Here is an 8615-nt window from a genome sequence, read left to right on the forward strand (position 1 = left end):
GCCTAGTGTGGCTGAAATACGTCTCTTCATTAGAAGTTCGTCTAATATGCATGGATCTAGTATGCATGGATCAACATTCAGAGTTGTCAGTCCATTTTAATATCGAGCTCGGATGGACATTATTGAAAGCCCCTTCGATGTCTAGAAACGCCACGATTGTGTATTCTTTGACAGATGGTGAGCTTTCAATAAAGCTGACTAGTTCATGTAATGCAGTCTCAGAAGACCTGCCCTTCGAGTATGCATGCTGTCGTTTCGAGAACAAACTTGAATCGATGCTAGTTCTAAGATAAATATCTATCATCCTCTTAAGTAGGAATGAGGATAAGCTGATTGGTCGGAAATCCTTCGCACTCGAGTGAGAGGCTTTTCCCGCTTTAGGTATGAAAACGACTTTTGTTTCCCTCCACTTTCCTCGGATATATGATAAGTTGATACATCCTTTATATATCGCCGACAACCAGGGGATAATTTTGTCAGTCACTGCTTGTAATCCGCCGAAGTAATTCCATCAGGTCCGGGGGATTTGAATGGTCCAAAGCTATTTAACGCCCATCTTATTCTAGATTCCGATACAATTTCCTCGATAGGAAATGACCGCTGAGCCACTGTGGCACCGCCAAAACCTGGTTCAACCGTCGGATTTCCAGGAAAATGTGTGTCCAATAGTACCTCCAGCGTCTCCTCACTGGACGTTGTCCAATTGCCCTCCGATGTTTTAATGAAACCTGGAGCGGAGTTGGTGGATGCTAGAACCTTCCGTAGTCTGGAAGCCTCGGACGTATTCTCAATAATGCTGCAGTAATCATTCCAAGAGTTATGCTGAGCATTTCTCAGTTCTCGCTTGTATCCTCTCAGATTCTTCTTGTAAGCGTCCCAATCCTCAGGGGCTCTAGTGGACTTTGCCTTGTTAAAGAGCGTCCTGTAGGATTTCCTCATATTACTTAATTCCGTAGACCACCATGGTGGTCGATTTTTCCCCCTTGGCTTCCCTCTAGGGCATGCAGCTTTCAGTGAGATGTTCAAGGCCTTAGTAATTCGCTCCACTGCGTGTTCGACATCTTGCACATTTCTCATATTTGTGTCTGTTATTTCCGGTATCATCATATTGAACGATTCCCTATACCTATTCCAGTCAGCTTTCCTAACATTTGGCGGAAATATGGTCTTGGTGGTATGAACATCAAATTTGAAATTGATGTAGCGATGATCTGAGAAGCTGTGTTCACTTAAAACCTGCCACTCAGATATCATTTCATTCAGTTCTTGCGAGGCCAAGGTGATGTCCAAAACCTCTTGCCTGTTTTTAGTGACAAAGGTTGGGGCATCTCCCTTGTTGCAGACTACCAGAGTAGTACACAAAATAAACTCTATTAGCGACTCTCCTCTAGCATTAGTATCACTACTTCCCCATATACTATGATGCGCATTCGCATCGCATCCCATAATGAGTTTCGTCTTTGTTTTCAGTGACTCCTCAACTAAGGTCTTAACGGCACATGGAGGCATCTCCCCGTCATGTCCCATGTAGACCTAAGATACCCAATATTTGCATTTGGCTATTTCTAAATTGGCAACGACAGTGTCTGCAATGCAAATTGAAGGAAACAGAAACAAGTTAAGCTCGTTTTTAGCAATTATACAGGCTCGATTTACATCATTACCAGTATACTGGAATAGTTTGAACCCCGGAGTACTTAATTCACATATTTTGTTTCTATAAACGTATGGTTCTCGAATAAGAACTATGTCCCCTTTCATCAGGAGAACTTTTAAGGCAGCACATGCAGCCTTACAATGGTGAAGATTTATCTGGAGGATCCGTAGGACCATCGAGATTTTCAACAACCGTAACATCAGCCGCTTCAATCGAGTCATCAAGAATGTCCTCTTCAGAGATCTCGGTGACTCTCGCAATAACCCTAGCAACTTCCTCACGCATACGGTATCTATCCATGTCTTCAACTTTGGTATCTCCCCCGACTTCGCATCCGCTTACTTCTGATTCAGACAGAGGCTTGTCCATTTCTGAATCCTTTAGCTGATCGTTTTTATACACCTTCATTTGGATATAATGAAACCCATAACATACACGGCCCTGAGACTTTGCTAGATGTGGCAAAGACTGAATGTTCAATATAAACACTGCATGCCGTCTTGGTCCATCCACTTCATCCAAACGGCCAACCTTCCAATCAGCTGTTGGAAGACCTGGATTGCATCGTTTCAGCCTATTTAAAATAGATTCAGGGTCAGAAGGGTTTGCAGGTATCCACGCATGTGGATAGTTCTAGCCGGTATGTCTTTCTTCTCGACTAACTCTAGAGCAGCTCCTTCCCAAACTTCACCAATTAGTATCAGAGTAGCTTTAAAACATTCTATAACCTTTGCTCCTCAAATGCGACTAGCTTAAATCGTCCTTGATACCAACCAGCCTCTTGGTGTCGAGGATCTGGGCCGGGAAACTTTTCCAGCACCTGTGAGTAGACGACAGATAGAGCATTCTCAATTTCCCCCCATTTTTGCTTTGGAACCATACCGTCCAATGCTCCTTTATTAATGATAGCCATCACAAGGCTGTCTTTAGCAACTCAGGCAAACGATCTTTGATCCCTTTTGGAGGATGGCAGCTCATCCGGCGATCGTTCCCTTTTTCCAGTCTCAAGAATTCCTTGAGCCCATTTTAAGGAATCGCCTTGTTTAGCCGACAGCGTGCTTGGGTGGACTGATCCTAATTTCTTTAGGATAAACAAGGCATTTCTGCGTTCCTTGAATCTCTTTCGTGAGGGATTACCTACTTTTGATGTCGCTACCTTAGAAAAAGTTCGACTTGTCAGAGTGTCGTCACCTGTCGATCCGTCTACAGGTCGACTAATTGGGCCTAACTCTTGGTCATTGTCCAGATTTATAACTCCAGTCGATACCCAAACACTGGGCCCTGAAGGTAGCAACCCAGTGGATGACTTGGAATTTCGCTGCATGGTTGCTTAATATCCCACCACACTTGAATCGGTCCAAAGTATGGGGCCCAGGCCTCATGTTGAGGTGATTTAAATGTACAGCATTATTTGGCAAGGTGTGATATCTGATTTTGCTCGATCGTTCTGGACGGATATTCGTATCCTTTCTGGGTGTCGCTGGTATAAGCAGAATATTGGTCATTACAGTACCAGGTGTTGCGAACACGAACTTTTGCTCGTCATATTGGTGTCCGCTCTATTCATCAGGCGGAATTTTTGTGGTCTTTACCTAAACGGATGAAAATTAGGCCAGTATTTATTCAGACGTATACATCCACACGTTGTCTCGCATTTCGATATTTGAAATCACATCTTTTACGCGAAGGCGAGATTTCATTGGCCGAAATGAGAGTGCGTGAGATTTGCGCTTACTTTCATGCATATATTTACCGACCAGGGAGTAATGTCTGCTGTCTCTGGATGTTTGGGGACAACGCAGACATGGTATTCCACCGGATGGGCGGTTAGAGTTCAGTGATTAAATGACGTGGACGATGGGATGAATAGTAGCATTCATAGTTGGTTTTCGGGGGTTTTACCCGAAGGGGGAACCATTATGGGAAACGGGTTCGGACGTGTCATGACATTAGCCCAGTACAGGCCGGCCCATGGTTCATTACAGCTGGGTTGGGAGTTGGGCATATTGTGCTGTGCTCGTGGCCACTATTGTGGTAATGTGATGCGGCGGAACAGGGCAATAATTAATGTTGACAAGCCATACGGGCATTTGGGGCATAGCGTTGACATTAGTTGTTTCTGTGACTCCATGGGGGCAGGAATTGTATGCCCTGATGCACCACCAATTTGAGAGACGGCGTTAAGGTGCCCACTTTTCTGTCTGTTCATATTATCTTTGGTATGTGGTGACAGAATAGTTTTCTTCTGGTAGCGTGATGATGCGATTCCTACTTTTACGATGGCGATTACAGGGTGTATACGGTTGATTGTAATTTCACTCGGAGTTATCGATTAATAGTATTTTCGATTGGTTTGAACTACCATGGTATGGATAACCGGGTAGAAATATGAATAGGGTTGCCAACTCTTGGATCACATGAAAATGCTAAATTGTTAATATCGCTTACTTTTGGATTACGTTTTTTGTGAATTATTAATGTCGCTCTGTACAGATAGCCGTAAGTGAAAGCGAAACCAGCCGTTTACAGATCTAGTGTCCGACTTCGTGGTTTCCAAATTTTTATTTCTACGCGGGCTCCGAATAAGAAATTTGGCTTAATGACGGCCACTGTATTCGTATTTATGGGATATAATTTATTTTCTTCTTCTTGCCTGAGTTTGTATGCGACGATATGGCAACGCTGAAGCAGATGACTACATTCGGCTTGACAGATATGTTCGGTAAGCGTCAGACTAATGGTTTTTATTTGACAGGGATTACAAGGCGGCTATCGACATTTAAACACATGGTGTGAACGACTTGTAAACGGACGATTTTGATCTTTGAATGAGTTGTGACGCTCGGACATTTAACGACTGTTTTTGTGTGTTACTGATCGTGGGATGATATATGATCGGAGAATTGGGATAGAGTTTCTGTTGAGTGTTTACTACTGGTATTGTAATATCATGGAATGCTTTTCTAAATTACTAGCACCATCTAGTGTCTTTTGACATTTCATTGGCACGAAAGGAGCAAATGAACCCTTCCCAATAAACACAAACGTTTGAAAAATGCTAAATTTCAACAATTTTTCAAACAGTTTTTCAAAGGATTAGGGTAATATTCAAGTTGAGAAATTGTTGAGAAAATCGCGTTCTCAACAAAAAAAAGACATTACCATCAACAGTAAAATTCGATACAATAGCAATAATTTCTCAAGTGTTATCCTCAAATTGAAATGCATCGCTACTCAACAATTTCTCGAACAATTTTTGATGCGAGTCAAATTAAAAATTAACATTGTTTCAAATACTTTTCAACCAAAATTTGTATAAATGATATCGCCACTTCTAATTGAAAGTTAAAGCCAAAATTCTATGAATTTTGTATAATTTATTCATTTTCGTCAAAATAAAATATATAACAATACACTACAATACTACCCTGCCAGCATTTCAAAGTTCCATTTCAACCTCATCGTTACCACAGACTCGTAAATGTCACTTCAACCATCATGAAAAGGTACATCAAAAAGTACATGCAAGTAATTTGCCATCCCTACTGTTAAAAAACCCCTTTTTTTGTGAAACGCCAAGCGCAACCAGCTTGTTATATTTTAATTAAATAAAAACGAAAATAAAGTTCTGAAAACATAGATTATACGCTTAAAATTGTGAAAGGTATATTGGTGAACAATTTGGTGATTTTCCAAATGGAATAAAGTGATTGTTTTTCAGATATTTTACAGACACGCTGCCTCCATGGAATAAAAACACTGGTTGATAGACGCAGCAACATGTAACTCGCTACTTGTAACTCAACATCATCATTAATGCCAAAAATTATGTTAAATGTAATGTGATAGTGGTATAAATGTTATATTTTTAAGAATTTGTAAATGTTTAATCAAATTAATAAATATCTAAACAAACGTGTTTTACTCGACCACAATGATTCTTTCACAACTATCTTAAAATGCACTTTTTCTGATTGTTTGGAGGGTCCGTTATTGGCGTCGTTCTAAATTGATCTATAAAGGCACCTAATAATTGCACTCATGCGAAACATTTTTGTAGTAACTTGGCGTGGTACAACTTCTCAATAGTGACGGTGCTTTTCCGACGAGTTTTTGATGTCGTATATGATTGTTTTCGACGTAGTGGGGATTCTCAAAAGAGTCCCCAAATTCAAAAAATGTTGGTAATTGAAAAATAAATATCTTATTAAACATATCAACAAATAAGAACAAAACAACAAAACTTTAAATATCTTAAACATTATTTGTAAACACTTTCGCATAGATAATTCGATTTCCTTCCTGTTTGTGTCATAAAACTGCATTGAAACTAATTAATGTGCGGGCAATTTGAAATTAGGAACGTGATGGACAGCGTGCTAGCATAGATTTCCAGCAGAAGGAATTCACAAATATCCATTTTAAGCTGATAATAGGATGTAAATTAAACTGACGATGTGATGCACATTTTCATCCAGAAGTTAATGATATGGAATTATATCAAGTTTTTAACAATTTTAATTGGTTGCATTTTGATTTTTTCTGGAATCTTTTTCCGATAAGCCATTCATTTTTCATCGGCCAGCTTCATAATGTTTGCAAGAATGTAGCATCCAAAGATTTTAGTTATCTGCAAAAATATTTAAATTTAGTGACTTCTCTAAAATGTTGATTTGATTTTTCATATTGACTTACCAATTATTATAAGCTATTTGAACAGTTCCAGTTAATTGCCCAACGTTTTGTCATCGATCAGCTTTTTAATGTTTTCAAGAACGTAGAATCCATAATTTTAGTTTTCGGCAAAGAGATATACATGTAGTGACTTCCTTAAAATGTTATTTAATTTTTTTTCACTTACCTATTATTATAAACTATTTGCAGCAAATTTGTCTAAAATTTTCCATTTTTTTTATTTCTTCCACTTGACCACGAACTTCGTTGCACAAAGAAGTATTAAAAACACATGGTTTTTGCGTTAGGGTAGTGTTTGGTCAAAGTTTTCTTATATTATCTTCAACACATTTTCAATGATTTCGTCAACATTTTGGCAAATTGAATGTAATTCGCAACCAATTTGAAGATGTATTGAAGATGAGCTGTTTCAAGTCAAGTTGAATTTATATTGAAAATTACATTTATCCTCAAGCTGAAAAGTTGTTGCATTTGCAAAACGCTCATCCTGTGTTTATTGGGTTTTTGTTTTACTAAATTTGGCAGAACTGGACATGACCTTGTTAAAGGACACCGTGACCGATACATTGTCATGACAATGCAAAATGTTTGGCTCATTGGCAATAGTGAACTGCCAGTGATCGGGCCCATTTTTGTAGCGAGAGGGCTTTTGTGAATTTTGACATATGGTTTTTTTTGTCGTTTTGTACTCATGGTTCGTGTTTTATTGGTTTACAGTGGATTTCTATTAATATTTTGTGTATATTTAGGTTAGCTAAAGAGGGAAATCCTTATGCAGTTTTTGTTTGGTGAAACCGAAATTATTTTTTTTATATTATATTTATATCCATTATACATTCGTTTCTGTGGGGGCGTATAAGTAATTCTTTATTATTTTATTTGTGTACAAGGATTTTGTGGTAATGCAGTTCCAGTAAGAGTTCCCAATAAACACAGGATGAGCGTTTTTCAAATGCAACAACTTTTCAGTTTGAGGGTAACTATAATTATCAACATAAATTCAACTTGACTTGAAACAGCTCATATTCAATACAACTTCAAATTGTTTGCGAATTACTTCCAATTTGCCAAAATGTTGACGAAATCTTTGAAAAGGGGTTGAAGATAATATGAGAAAACTTTGACAAAACACTACCCTAAAATGCAACGAAAAAACCATGTGGTTTTCAATACTTGTTTGTGCAACGAAGTTCGTGGTCAATTGAAAGAAATAAAAAACATTTTAGACAAAAAACTGAATTTACTCCAAATAGTTTCTAATAATACGTAAGTGAAAATAAAAAAATGATATGAAACTTTAAGGAAGACACTAAATTATATCTCTTTGCCGAAAACTAAAATTATGGATTCTACGTTCTTTAAAACATTAAAAAGCTGACCGATGAAAAAATGTTGGACAAGTAACTGGAACTGCTTCAAATAGTTTATAATAATTGGTAAGTCAATATGAAAAATTAAATCAACACTTTAGAGAAGTCACTAAATTTAAATCTCATTGCAGAAAACTAAAATATTTGGATGCTGCATTCTTGGAAACATTAAGAGGTTGACCAATGAAAAATGATGGTGGCTTATCGAAAAGAGAAAGTTTCCATAAATCAAAGTAAATACAATGAATTAAACTTGGTATTTATGCTTTTCCATATCAACTACTGGGTGATAATTCGCATCACGCCTATAGTTTAATTTACATCGCATCATCGGTTTAATTTGATATTTTGTGAATTGAAATTGCTGGAAATTTATTCTAACTCTCTAGTCATCAAGTTCCTTGCTAATTTCCCGAATTTTAATGAGTTTTACAAGAATTTTGTGACACCAACGTTCTTGAGGAATTTTGTGGGTTTCAATACATTTTGTGCCACGAAGTACGTGGTCAGTTATTTTTATTGACATATAACTGAAATTAATCCAAAACGGTAATTATAATTGGTAAGTCAAAATAAAAAGTGAAATGAAAACGTAATGGAAATCACAAAACTCGATTGTTTTGCAGAAAACTAAAATCATTGGATGTTATATTCTTGGAAGATGTTGACCGGTGAAAAAATTATGAAGGAAACAACAAAGAAAAGATTCCAGAAAACTTGCAAAGTGCAACCAATTAAAACAAAGTGCAACAGTTCCTAAATCAAGAACTTCTGGATGAAAATGTGCATTACATCAATTTACATTCCGTCATCAGTTTGATATTTTGTGAATTCCTCTTGATGGAATCTATTCTAACACGCAGGCCAGCAAGTTCCTCGATAGTAATTATTTG

General features: G+C 37.7%; 1 long non-coding RNA gene across 1 annotated transcript; it reads left to right on the forward strand.

Moving 5' to 3' along the window:
* The first annotated feature begins 5085 nt into the window (after nt 1-5085).
* LOC142223722 (uncharacterized) lies at nt 5086-5617 on the forward strand. Its single transcript, XR_012718870.1, has 2 exons — nt 5086-5321; nt 5379-5617. It is a non-coding gene; the product is annotated as an uncharacterized LOC142223722 (long non-coding RNA).
* Nucleotides 5618-8615: the final 2998 nt, after the last annotated feature.

Source organism: Haematobia irritans, chromosome 2 (assembly GCF_050003625.1).
Source record: "Haematobia irritans isolate KBUSLIRL chromosome 2, ASM5000362v1, whole genome shotgun sequence".
NCBI lineage: Eukaryota > Metazoa > Arthropoda > Insecta > Diptera > Muscidae > Haematobia > Haematobia irritans.